The 14,699-nt window shown below is 39.5% G+C and overlaps 1 pseudogene; it reads right to left on the minus strand.

The window, feature by feature from the left end:
* Positions 1–271: 271 nt before the first annotated feature.
* On the minus strand, positions 272–339 carry LOC138848068 (U6 spliceosomal RNA; annotated as a pseudogene).
* Positions 340–14,699: the final 14,360 nt, after the last annotated feature.

Raw genomic sequence — 14,699 nt, forward strand, 5'->3', positions numbered from 1 at the left:
TTTACCTGAATTGGAAAAACTCCAAAAAATACAGTGAAGAAACAGGCAAGGATCTGAATAGACATTTCTCAGAAGAAATGTACATGGTCAAAACATGTGAATATGCCCGATGTCACTAGCCATTATGTAAATATAAATCAGAACACCATATCAGTCTCCAACACCTGTGGGAGAATACAACACTCAGGTGTTTGTGTGTGCAGCAAGTGGGTTTAGAGGACCCTGTTCACCTCTGGAGAGCAGAGCCTACAGGGAGGTAAAGAAACCTTACTGCGCAGGGGCATGCTAATCTTCTCTGTATCATTCCAATTTTAGTATATGTGCTGCCGAAGCGAGCACATGTGCTGCCGAAGCGAGAAAGAGATGAAAAGAATTTATCTCAGCTAGCCACTAATATTCAAGAAACAAGGTCTTCAGGAAAGCCAACTCAACTGACATTTTCATGTCATTGTTAAATAAAGGAAAAATTATCTAGGTTCAGCAATACGTAGTTTATAAGAGAAAGACTACAGAGTAATTTCCTTGGCATAGAAATAACTTTGTCTTTTTTTTTTTTTTTTATCTATGAGGGCTTGCTATCACCACCACACACCCACATCCCATATACAAATGTCTGGCTTGAGTGGTAGCTTCTCTGCTTTGAGGCAAGTTTCTGCTAGTGTGCACCCTGGGAGGAGACGGAGGATGGCAGAAGTGCTTGGGTCCCTGCACCCAAATGGGACATCCAGAATGAATTCCCAGTTCCTGGTTTTGGCTTGGTCAAGCTTTGGCTATTGCAAGTGTCTGGGGAGTGAAGCAGTGGTTCCCTCTTCCTGTCACTCTGCCTTTCAAATCAATAACTGTTGTTGGTAATGACTAATAATGATATTCACTGATTGTCAAATTTTGAATCTATTAATTATAGACAATTTCTCTTTGTATTTTTAAACTTTCATAATGTTCTGTAGCCAATTTCATCACTAGAAATAAAAACTTTTCCTCAAAAAAAAAAAAAAAAAGAAACCTTACTGCTTTCCTAATGTGCTTATTAAGTTCTTGACCAGCGCCTGTTAGTCTTGCCACAAACTTTCTAGTCTTACTACTTTCCTTCTTCTTCTTCTTCTCTGTGACTTGTAAAATAGTATACATTCTATATACTGTGGATACTTTTGATTTATTTTATTCCTTCGGTCTCCTATGAAGTTCCTCCACAAAAGCACAGCCCTCAAAATATTCATTCATTTATGCAGTCTGCAGATTTCATGAGCTACTAAATTCCAAGTAGTATGTTAAAGGCAAGATCTGGGCCTAAGAGAAAAGTGGTCTAAATTCTGTGCCTAGAAGAGGATTTGGGACATAGTAGAACTTCAGTGAAGTGCTATGTGAATGACATGCACTCATTAAATGAGTAATCTAAAGCATACACTTCATTTAAGCAACACAGCAGCCCTACTCACCTCAGGTAGAGCAATTGAGAGGAATAATGTGAACAAAAATAAGACATCAATAAGTTGAATAATAACAGAGAAAAAACAAAATGAGATAGATGCCAACATTACTGAGCTATTTTTGAGGAATTAAATTGATAGAGGGGCTGGCATTGTGGCCAAGTGGGGAAAGCTGCAATCTGTGAGGCCAGCATAACATCTGAGTTCCACTTTGAGTTTAGGAATCTCCACTTCCAATTTAGCTCACTGCTAAACACCTGGGAAACCAGCAGAAGATGGACGAAGGACTCAGGTCCTTGCCACTCATGTGGGAGACTTGGATGAAGCTCCTGACTCCAGCATGCCCCAGGCTCAACTGTTGAAACTCTCTGGGGTGTGAGCCAGCAGATGAAAGCTATCTATGTCTTTCCCTCTCTCTCTAAATCCACCTTTCAAATAATAAAGATTTAATAAACAAATTAACTGATTTCAAAATACACAAAAACATGAACAATACTATATCATTTTTATGCCAAACTGATAAAAAATAACAAATGCTAGAGAGCACATGGGAAAAGAAAACCACCATATATGGTAGGTGAAAACACAAGTTAGTACAGATGTTATGCAGAACAGTATGGTCATTCCTTAAAAAGGATAAAAATTGGGGCTGGCGCTGTTGTGCAGTGAGTTAAAGCCCTGGCCTGAAGGGCCAGCATCCCATTTGGGTGCCAGTTCTAGTTCCAGCTGCTCTTCTTCCAATACAGCTCTCTGCTATCTCCTGGGATAGCAGTAGAAGATGGCCCAAGTCCTTGGGCCCATGCACCCATGAGGGAGACCCAGAGGAAGCTCCTGTCTCCAGGTTTCAGAATGGCATAACTCTGGCCTTTGTAGTCATCTGTAGAGCGAACCAGCTAATGGAGGACCTCTCTGTGTCTCTACCTCTATTGTAACTCTTTCAAATAAATAACAAAAATTAAACTAAGATAAAAATTGACCTACCATGTGAGAGTTATCTTGCTCTTGGCTATATAGAATAAGGAAATTTTATTAGAAGGAAAGGAGGAGAGCATATCAAAGATACAGCAATTTTCCCATAACACAGCCACTATAACACAGTTCACTGCAGCCAGGATGTGAAACCAATCTAGCTGTCCATCAGTGAAAAACAATGGACAGGGCAACCTCTTTTAGATACAAAAAAAGAACAAAATATTATTAAATTAATTGAAATAAGCCAGAAGCAGGAACACAAATGTCACCTGGTCCTTGTCGCATGTGGAAGTGAAAGAAAATAATGGATCTGAACACAGAACTGTGATTACTAGAGGCTGAGAAGGGAAGCAGCTAGGGATAGAGGGGGATTGGATAATAGGTATCAAAAATCAAAGAGGCAGAAAGAACTTCTGGTGTTCCATAATATAATGAGATGACTACATTCAACCATATTAGGTTCTGTGTAAAGAACTGAAGGAGAGGAGCTGGTAGTCTCAAATCATGGAGAAGAATTAGAAACTGTAGTTGCTTGGGGGCCAGCATTGTGGCACAGTGGGCTAACACCCTGGCCTGAAGCACCAGCATCCCATGTGGGTACCAGTTCTAGTCCTGGCTGCTCCTCTTCTGATCCAACTCTCTGCTATGGCCTGGGAAAGCAGTAGAAGATGGCCCAAGTCCTTGGGTCCCTGCACCCAAGTGGGAGATCTGGAAGAAGCTCCTGGTTCCTGGAATCAGATTGGCAGAGCTCCGGCCATTGTGGCCATCTGGGGAGTGAACCGGCAGAGGAAGACCTCTCTCTCTCTCTGCTGCTACTTCTCTCTGTAACTCTGTCTTTCAAATAAATAACTCTTTAAAAACTTAATAAAACTGTAGTTGCTTAGCTTGATCACTTTTTACTGCATAAATGTGTGCAAATATTGCACTACACCCTGTAATAATGCATGACTAGGACACATTAATCACAAATTATTTCAATGAAATTTTAAAAATTAGAAGCATTTCTTTATATTAACAATGAACTATTTGAAAATGAAATTAGAGAAACATTTCCATGCATAGCAGCATAAGAACCAGGAACCAATGTCTTCAATGTTATCAGTGATGAATCAGATTCACAGCCCCCAGCACTCAGTTTTTGCCATATACTTTACCATGGCAATTGTGGGCATATAGTAGTAAATCAATGGACAGGAATCCTTTGTCTCTAAATCTGCTAAATAAATAAACAAGGAATTCATCAAAGAAAAAGAGATATCAATTTGGATGCCAGGCACAAAAACACATGCACTTGAGCTATCCTCCAGTTTGTGATGCCAACAAATCTTTCAGACATGTTACATTTTCAGAGACTTTTCTGTAATCTTGCTAAGCTTTCTGGAAATCTGCCTTATAGCAAAGGGTTTCCCAATTCCATTACACTCATGATATTTCTTTTGTGTGATATATTAGTTTACCATCTAGAGATAATTTATGGTACAAAACTTTTCTATGCATGCATGTTTTCTCATTTGTGAGTCTATTCATGGGAATTGAAGACTGATTTATAACAGAAATACATTTTCCAAATTCATTGCATAGACTTTTGTTCCTTATGAATTCTCTGAAGTCTGTTGATGTCTAATTTCTGGCTAAAGGTTTTATTGTATTTACAGCATGCAAAGACTATCACCTTTTGTGAATTCTGTGTCTATACAAGCCTGAAATAAAGAAAATGTTTTTGCACAATCAGTATACGCCTAAGAAACCACCTGTGTCAATTCTCTGATGTACCATTGACTTCTGACTCTAATAATATTTATAAGCTTTCTCCTTTACATGAGTCTCTGTTGGATAGGATGTGATTTCCAGCAAAAGGTTTTGTCACAATACTTACATGAATTTTGGAGAAAAGCTCTTCCACATTCATTATATTGTTAAGGTCTCTCCCTTGTTCAAATTCCATGATGGATTATGAGGCATTACCTATGTGAAATGACTTTCTCACATTTATTTCATTCATTAGATATATATGTTGTGCATTCTGATATAAGGAGAGATTTGGGCAGAGCTTTCCAACACTCATTACACCCATAAGGTTTCTCTCCCACGTGAATTCCCTGTTGTCTTATGAGGTATGGCTTCTAATTAAAGGGATTTTACTTTCAAAGGAGTTTTTCCCTATATGAATTTGATGATGTACAATGAGGGCTGAATTATGGTAAAAGGCTCTGAGTCATTACATTCATAAAATTGCTCCCCATGAGAATTCTTTTATGTTTGATGAGGTCTGATTTGCACCACAAAGGCTATTCACATGTATTATATTCATGCATTTCTCCCCTTGGTGAATTCTCTAATATTTCATGAGATATAACTTGCACAAAAAGGTCAAGTAGAAAATTCCCTGTGTGGATACTCTGATATCTTATGAGTTATGAAGTACAGCAAAGAGGCTTTCCACCATCCTTCCATCCATAAAACCTACCTAAATTGAGCAACAAAGATATAGAAAACCTAAACACACACATAACCAGATGGAAATGATACCAGTAATAAAGACCATCACTACCAAGAAAACCCCAAAACTGGAAGGCTTCACTGCTGAATTCTAACAGACATTTAAAGCACTAACTGCAATTCTTCTCAAGTTATTCAAAACAATTGAGAGAGAGGCGATTCTCCCAAATTCTTTCTATGAAGCCAACATCACCTTCATTCCTAAACTTGAAAAAAGTGCAACAAAGAAAGTAATTATAGACCAATTTCCCTGATGAACATACATGCAAAGATCTGCAACAGAATTCTGGCCAATTGAATCCAACAATGCATCAGAAAGATCATCCACCCAGACCAAGTGGGATTTATCCTTGGTATGCAAGGATGGAACCAAAGGCTTTTCCACAGTCATTTCATTTATAAGCTTTCTCCATGGTGTGAAGGCTCTGATACTTTCTGAGGTTTGACTTCTCAGCAAAGGTTTTTCCACAGTCATTGCAATCATAAGGTTTCCCCTAGTACAAATTGTCTGATGCTTTGTGAGCTTTGATTTCTCAGCAAAGGCTTTTCCACAATGATTGCATTCATAAGGTTTCTCCCCTCTGTGAATTCTCTGATGATTTATGAGGTTTGCCTTCTGGCCAAAGGATTTTCCATAGTAATTGCATTCATAAGGTTTCTCACCTGTGTGAATTCTCTGATGATTTATGAGGTTTGCCTTCTGGCCAAAGGATTTTCCACAGTCATTACATTCAAAAGGTTTCTCACCTGTGTGAATTCTCTGATGATTTATGAGGTGTTTCTTCTGGCCAAAGAACTTCCCACAGTCATTAGATTTGTAAGATTTCAACCCTGTGTGAATTCTCTGATGTCTAATGAGATCTGACTTCTGGTGAGTGGTTTCCACACAATCATTACACACATGAGGGTTTTCCACAATATGAGTGCTGTGATGGAGGGTATTTAATACTGAATGAATTCCCACAAGGTTTACATGCATAGGATTTCTTCCCTATATTTGGTCTATGATTCAGTCTAACATGTGATTGGTAAATGACAGGTTCCACAGTCCCAATATACTTATAAATGTTCTCTCTTTTCAGGTGAATACAATCAGAATTCCACAGTCAGTCAGCTGGGAGGGGTGGATGAATCCGGAAACAGCTGGTTTCCTTGTACTAAAACAAGCGCCATATCACGAAGGACTCTTGCATTTCTTTTTCTTTTTTGCATTTTTCACATTTTCTTATTTATCATGGTTTGTAATAAATTTTCTGATGTGGGTTGTGGTTTTGAGGCTGGCTTAAGGAGTTCAGGGAACCAGAGGAATGGTCTTTTTCAATTTGGGCACAGCTGTTGTTTCTCTCCAATTCTGGCTTTCTGTAATTGCTTTGGGTGCCTCAGGCAATTTTTCATTTTGAGCGACTTTTTCCTAAATGCTTTGTTGGTCTGAGTTGGTTTTGCCTTTTTCCTTTTCAAATTGTGTATTCTGATGCAATACAAACAAGGGTTTAGAACGAGGATCCATCAGGAAATTGAAAAACAGAACATATTGGGTTTTCATGATTAGAAATTATAGGCAACATGACCAAGATGAGTTTTTGGGTTTTGGAAAATGACATAGAACCCTTCCACTGAGGGGCAGATATTAATTTCCTCCAAATCGAGAGTGAGTGCGATTTTCAGGTGAATTCAATCAGAATTCCACAGCCAGTCAGCTAGGAGGGGTGGATGAATCCGGGAACAGCTGGTTTCCTTGCAACTAAATCAAGCCCAATATCACAAAGGACTCTTGCATTTCTTTGGCTTCTTTCTCTTTTTTCTTTTTATCATGGTTTGTAATGAATTTTCTGATGTGAGCTTTGGTTTTGAGGCTGCAATATAGAGTTCAGTGCACAGGAGGAATGGTCTTTTTCAAACAGGGCATAGCTGTTGGCCTGCTTCAATTCTGGCTTGCTGTCATTGTTTTGGGTGCCTCAGCCGATTTGTGGTTTCTTGAGTGGCAATTTCCTAAATGTTTTCTGGGTCTGAGTCGGTTTTGCCTTCCTATTCCCAAATTTTGTATTCTGATGCAATACAAGCATGTTTTGGAGAGTAGCCATTATGAAAGAAAAAAAAAAAAAACACAGCGCATTGCCATTTCAGGATTAGAAATCTACAGGCAACACAACCAAGATGAGTTTCTGTGTTTTGGAAAATGACATAGAACGCTTCTGCTGAGGGGACAGATTCTAATTCCCTCCCAAATGAGTGTGAGTGCGATATTGAGGTGAATTCAATCAGAATTCCAGAGTCAGTCTGTGGAAGGGGGGGATGAATCTGGAAACAGCCAGTTTCTTTGTGTCTAAATCCAGCCAAATATCACAAAGGACTCTTGCATTTCTTTGGCTTTTTCACATTTCCCTTATTTATCATGGTTTGTAATGAATTTTCTGATGTGAACTTTGGTTTTGAGGCTGCAATATAGAGTTCAGGGCACCGGAGGAATGGTCTTTTTCAAACAGGACACAGCTGTTGGTTTGCTCCAATTCTGGCTATTGTCTTTGTTTTGGGTGCCTCAGCTGAAATTTGGTTTCTTGAGTTTCACTGGGATTGTCAGGTTAATTCAGTCAGAATTCCACAGGCAGTCAGCTTTAGTGGTGGATGAATCTGGGAACAGCCAGTTTCCTTGCAACTAAATCACACCCAATATCATTATGGATTCTTGCATTTCTTTGGCTTTTTCACTTTTTTCTTATTTATCATGGTTTGTAATGAATTTTCTGATGTGAGCTTTGGTTTTGAGGCTGCAATATGGAGTTCAGGGCACAAGAGGAAGGTTCTTTTTCAATCAGGGCACAGCTGTTGGCTTGCTCCACTTCTGGCTTGCTGTCATTGTTTTGAGTGCCTCAGCCGATTTGTGGTTTCTTGTGTGGCAATTTCCCAAATGTTTTCAGGGTCTCAGTTGGCTTTGCCTTCTTCCTTCCCAAATTTTGTATTCTGATGCAATGCAAAGAAGAGTTTGTACAGAATAGCCATTATGAAATAAAAAACCCAACAAATAGGCATTTGAAGCTTAGAAATCTACAGGTAACATGACCAAGGTGAGTTTTTGTGTTTTGGAAAAAAAAATGGAACACTTTGGCTGAGGTGACAGATATTAACTGCCTCCAAACTGAGTTTCACTGTGATTTTCAGGTTAATTCAGTCAGAATTCCACAGGCAGTCAGCTGGAGGGGTGGATGAATCCAGGAACAGCCGGTTTCCTAGCGACTAAATCAAGCCCTATATCATTATGGATTCTTGCATTTTTTGGCTTTTTTCCATTTTTCTTATTTATCATGGTTTGTAATGAATTTTCTGATGTGAGCTTTGGTTTTGAGGCTGGCATATTGAGTTCAGGGCACAAGAGGAAGGTTCTTTTTCAATCAGGGCACAGCTGTTGGCTTGCTCCACTTCTGGCTTGCTGTCATTGTTTTGGGTGCCTCAGCTGATTTGTGGTTTCTTGTGTGGCAATTTCCTAAATGTTTTCGGGGTCTGAGTTGGTTTTGCCTTCTTCCTTCCCAAATTTTGTATTCTGATGCAATACAAGCAAGATTTTGGACAGAGTAGCCATTATGAAAGAAAAAAAAAAACACAGCAAATTGACCTTTCAGGATTAGAAATCCATAGGCAACACAACCAAGGTGAGATTCTGTGTTTTGGAAAATGCCATGGAACGCTTCTGCTGAGGGGACAGATTCTAATTCCCTCCAAATGGAGTGTGAGAGCGATTTTGAGGTGAATTCAATCAGAATTCCAGAGTCAGTCTGTGGAAGGGGGGGATGAATCTGGAAACAGCCAGTTTCTTTGTGTCTAAATCCTGCCAAATATCACAAAGGACTCTTGCATTTCTTTGGCTTTTTCACATTTCCCTTATTTATCATGGTTTGTAATGAATTTTCTGATGTGAGCTTTGGTTTTGAGGCTGGCATATTGAGTTCAGGGCACAAGAGGAAGGTTCTTTTTCAATCAGGGCACAGCTGATGGCTTGCTCCAATTCTGGCTTGCTGTCATTGTTTTGGATGCCTCAGCCGATTTCTGGTTTCTTGAGTGGAAATTTCCTAAATGTTTTCTGGGTCTGAGTCGGTTTTGCCTTCTTATTCCCAAATTTTGGATTCTGATGCAATGCAAAGAAGAGTTTGTAAAGAATAGCCATTATGAAATAAAAAACAAAAAAAATAGGTGTTTGAAGCTTAGAAATCTACAGGTAACATGACCAAGGTGAGTTTTTGTGTTTATGAAAATAAAATGGAATACTTTGGCTGAGGTGACAGATATTAATTGCCTCCAAACTGAGTTTCACTGTGATTTTCAGGTTAATTCAGTCAGAATTTCAAGGGCAGTCAGCTGGAGGGGTGGATGAATCCGGGAACAGCCGGTTTCCTAGCGACTAAATCAAGCCCTATATCATTATGGATTCTTGCATTTTTTTGGCTTTTTTCTCTTTTTTCTTATTTATCATGGTTTGTAATGAATTTTCTGATGTGAGCTTTGGTTTTGAGACTGCAATATAGAGTTCAGGGCACAAGAGGAAGGTTCTTTTTCAATCAGGGCACAGCTGTTGGCTTGCTCCAATTCTGGCTTGCTGTCATTGTTTTGGGTGCCTCAGCTGATTTGTGGTTTCTTGAGTGGCAATTTCCTAAATATTTTCTGGGTCTGAGTCGGTTTTGCCTTCTTATTCCCAAATTTTGTATTCTGATGCAATACAAGCAAGATTTTGGAGAGTAGCCATTATGAAAGAAAAAAAAAAATGCATTGCCCTTTCAGGATTACAAATCTACAGGCAACACAACCAAGATGAGTTTCTGTGTTTTGGAAAATGACATAGAACGCTTCTGCTGAGGGGACAGATTCTAATTCCCTCCCAAATGAGTGTGAGAGCGATTTTGAGGTGAATTCAATCAGAATTCCAAAGTCAGTCTGTGGAAGGGGGGGATGAATCTGGAAACAGCCAGTTTCTTTGTGTCTAAATCCAGCCGAATATCACAAAGGACTCTTGCATTTCTTTGGCTTTTTCACATTTCCCTTATTTATCATGGTTTGTAATGAATTTTCTGATGTGAGCTTTGGTTTTGAGACTGCAATATAGAGTTCAGGGCACCTGAGGAATGGTCTTTTTCAAACAGGGCACAGCTGTTGGTGTGCTCCAATTCTGGCTATTGTCTTTGTTTTGGGTGCCTCAGCTGAAATTTGGTTTCTTGAGTTTCACTGTGATTGTCAGGTTAATTCAATCAGAATTCCACAGGCAGTCAGCTTTAGTGGTGGATGAATCTGGGAACAGCCGGTTTCCTTGCAACTAAATCAAACCCAATATCATTATGGATTCTTGCATTTCTTTGGCTTTTTTCTCTTTTTTCTTATTTATCATGGTTTGTAATGAATTTTCTGATGTGAGCTTTGGTTTTGAGGCTGGCATATTGAGTTCAGGGCACAAGAGGATGGTTCTTTTTCAATCAGGGCACAGCTGTTGGCTTGCTCCAATTCCGGCTTGCTGTCATTGTTTTGAGTGCCTCAGCCGATTTCTGGTTTCTTGTGTGGCAATTTCCCAAATGTTTTCAGGTCTGTGTTGGCTTTGCCTTCTTCCTTCCCAAATTTTGTATTCTGATGCAATGCAAAGAAGAGTTTGTACAGAATAGCCATTATGAAATAAAAAAAACACAACAAATAGGCGTTTGAAACTTAGAAATCTACAGGTAACATGACCAAGGTGAGTTTTTGTGTTTATGAAAATCAAATGGAACACTTTGGCTGAGGTGACAGATATTAATTGCCTCCAAACTGAGTTTCACTGTGATTTTCAGGTTAATTCAGTCAGAATTCCCCAGGCAGTCAGCTGGAGGGGTGGATGAATCCGGGAACAGCCGGTTTCCTAGCGACTAAATCAAGCCCTATATCATTATGGATTCTTGCATTTTTTTGGCTTTTTTCTCTTTTTTCTTATTTATCATGGTTTGTAATGAATTTTCTGATGTGAGCTTTGGTTTTGAGGCTGGCATATTGAGTTCAGGGCACAAGAGGAAGGTTCTTTTTCAATCAGGGCACAGCTGTTGGCTTACTCCACTTCTGGCTTGCTGTCATTGTTTTGGGTGCCTCAGCTGATTTGTGGTTTCTTGTGTGGCAATTTCCTAAATGTTTTCGGGGTCTGAGTTGGTTTTGCCTTCTGCCTTCCCAAATTTTGTATTCTGATGCAATACAAGCAAGATTTTGGACAGAGTAGCCATTATGAAAGAAAAAAAAAAAAACACAGCAAATTGACTTTCAGGATTAGAAATCCATAGGCAACACAACCAAGATGAGATTCTGTGTTTTGGAAAATGACATGGAACGCTTCTGCTGAGGGGACAGATTCTAATGCCCTCCAAATGGAGTGTGAGAGCGATTTTGAGGTGAATTCAATCAGAATTCCAAAGTCAGTCTGTGGAAGGGGGGGATGAATCTGGAAACAGCCAGTTTCTTTGTGTCTAAATCCTGCCAAATATCACAAAGGACTCTTGCATTTCTTTGGCTTTTTCACATTTCCCTTATTTATCATGGTTTGTAATGAATTTTCTGATGTGAGCTTTGGTTTTGAGGCTGGCATATTGAGTTCAGGGCACAAGAGGAAGGTTCTTTTTCAATCAGGGCACAGCTGTTGGCTTGCTCCACTTCTGGCTTGCTGTCATTGTTTTGGGTGCCTCAGCCGATTTGTGGTTTCTTGAGTGGCAATTTCCTAAATGCTTTCTGGGTCTGAGTCGGTTTTGCCTTCTTATTCCCAAATTTTGTATTCTGATGCAATACAAGCAAGATTTTGGAGAGTAGCCATTATGAAAGAAAAAAAAAAAAAAAAACACAGCGCATTGCCCTTTCAGGATTAGAAATCTACAGGCAACACAACCAAGATGAGTTTCTGTGTTTTGGAAAATGTCATAGAACGCTTCTGCTGAGGGGACAGATTCTAATTCCCTCCCAAATGAGTGTGAGTGCGATTTTGAGGTGAATTCAATCAGAATTCCAAAGTCAATCTGTGGAAGGGGGGGATGTATCTGGAAACAGCCAGTTTCTTTGTGTGTAAATCCAGCCAAATATCACAAAGGACTCTTGCATTTCTTTGGCTTTTTCACATTTCCCTTATTTATCATGGTTTGTAATGAATTTTCTGATGTGCGCTTTGGTTTTGAGGCTGCAATATAGAGTTCAGGGCACCTGAGGAATGGTCTTTTTCAAACAGGGCACATTTGTTGGTGTGCTCCAATTCTGGCTATTGTCTTTGTTTTGGGTGCCTCAGCTGAAATTTGTTATCTTGAGTTTCACTGCAATTGTCAGGTTAATTCAGTCAGAATTCCACAGGCAGTCAGCTTTAGTGGTGGATGAATCTGGGAACAGCCGGTTTCCTTGCAACTAACTCAAACCCAATATCATTATGGATTCTTGCATTTCTTTGGCTTTTTTCTCTTTTTTCTTATTTATCATGGTTTGTAATGAATTTTCTGATGTGAGCTTTGGTTTTGAGGCTGGCATATTGAGTTCAGGGCACAAGAGGAAGGTTCTTTTTCAATCAGGGCACAGCTGTTGGCTTGCTCCACTTCTGGCTTGCTGTCATTGTTTTGAGTGTCTCAGCCGATTTGTGGTTTCTTGTGTGGCAATTTCCCAAATGTTTTCAGGGTCTGAGTTGGCTTTGCCTTCTTCCTTCTCAAATTTTGTATTCTGATGCAATGTAAAGAAGAGTTTGTACAGAATAGCCATTATGAAAGAAAAAACACAACAAATAGGCGTTTGAAGCTTAGAAATCTACAGGTAACATGACCAAGGTGAGTTTTTGTGTTTATGAAAATAAAATGGAACACTTTGGCTGAGGTGACAGATATTAATGGCCTCCAAACTGAGTTTCACAGTGATTTTCAGGTTAATTCAGTCAGAATTCCACAGGCAGTCAGCAGGAGGGGTGGATGAATCCGGGAACAGCCGGTTTCCTAGCAACTAAATCAAGCCCTATATCCTTATGGATTCTTGCATTTTTTTGGCTTTTTTCTCTTTTGTCGTATTTATCATGGTTTGTAATGAATTTTCTGATGTGAGCTTTGGTTTTGAGGCTGGCATATTGAGTTCAGGGCACAAGAGGAAGGTTCTTTTTCAATCAGGGCACAGCTGTTGGCTTGCTCCACTTCTGGCTTGCTGTCAATGTTTTGGGTGCCTCAGCTGATTTGTGGTTTCTTGTGTGGCAATTTCCTAAATGTTTTCGGGGTCTGAGTTGGTTTTGTCTTCTTCCTTCCCAAATTTTGTATTCTGATGCAATACAAGCAAAATTTTGGACAGAGTAGCCATTATGAAAGAAAAAAAAAACACAGCAAATTGACCTTTCAGGATTAGAAATCCATAGGCAACACAACCAAGGTGAGATTCTGTGTTTTGGAAAATGACATGGAACGCTTCTGCTGAGGTGACAGATTCTAATTCCCTCCAAATGGAGTGTGAGAGCGATTTTGAGGTGAATTCAATCAAAATTCCAAAGTCAGTCTGTGGAAGGGGGGGATGAATCTGGAAACAGCCAGTTTCTTTGTGTCTAAATCCTGCCAAATATCACAAAGGACTCTTGCATTTCTTTGGCTTTTTCACATTTCCCTTATTTATCATGGTTTGTAATGAATTTTCTGATGTGAGCTTTGGTTTTGAGGCTGGCATATTGAGTTCAGGGCACAAGAGGAAGGTTCTTTTTCAATCAGGGCACAGCTGTTGGCTTGCTCCACTTCTGGCTTGCTGTCATTGTTTTGGGTGCCTCAGCTGATTTGTGGTTTCTTGTGTGGCAATTTCCTAAATGTTTTCGGGGTCTGAGTTGGTTTTGCCTTCTTCCTTCCCAAATTTTGTATTCTGATGCAATACAAGCAAGATTTTGGACAGAGTAGCCATTATGAAAGAAAAAAAAAAACACAGCAAATTTACCATTCAGGATTAGAAATCCATAGGCAACACAACCAAGATGAGATTCTGTGTTTTCGAAAATGACATGGAACGCTTCTGCTGAGGTGACAGATTCTAATTCCCTCCAAATGGAGTGTGAGAGCGATTTTGAGGTGAATTCAATCAGAATTCCAAAGTCAGTCTGTGGAAGGGGGGGATGAATCTGGAAACAGCCAGTTTCTTTGTGTCTAATTCCTGCCAAATATCACAAAGGACTCTTGCATTTCTTTGGCTTTTTCACATTTCCCTTATTTATCATGGTTTGTAATGAATTTTCTGATGTGAGCTTTGGTTTTGAGGCTGGCATATTGAGTTCAGGGCACAAGAGGAAGGTTCTTTTTCAATCAGAGCACAGCTGTTGGCTTGCTCCACTTCTGGCTTGCTGTCATTGTTTTGGGTGCCTCAGCTGATTTGTGGTTTCTTGTGTGGCAATTTCCTAAATGTTTTCGGGGTCTGAGTTGGTTTTGCCTTCTTCCTTCCCAAATTTTGTATTCTGATGCAATACAAGCAAGATTTTGGACAGAGTAGCCATTATGAAAGAAAAAAAAAACACAGCAAATTTACCATTCAGGATTAGAAATCCATAGGCAACACAACCAAGATGAGATTCTGTGTTTTGGAAAATGACATGGAACGCTTCTGCTGAGGTGACAGATTCTAATTCCCTCCAAATGGAGTGTGAGAGCGATCTTGAGGTGAATTCAATCAGAATTCCAAAGTCAGTCTGTGGAAGGGGGGGATGAATCTGGAAACAGCCAGTTTCTTTGTGTCTAAATCCTGCCAAATATCACAAAGGACTCTTGCATTTCTTTGGCTTTTTCACATTTCCCTTATTTATCATGGTTTGTAATGAATTTTCTGATGTGA

Source organism: Oryctolagus cuniculus, unplaced genomic scaffold (genome assembly GCF_964237555.1).
Source record: "Oryctolagus cuniculus unplaced genomic scaffold, mOryCun1.1 SCAFFOLD_51, whole genome shotgun sequence".
Taxonomy (NCBI): domain Eukaryota; kingdom Metazoa; phylum Chordata; class Mammalia; order Lagomorpha; family Leporidae; genus Oryctolagus; species Oryctolagus cuniculus.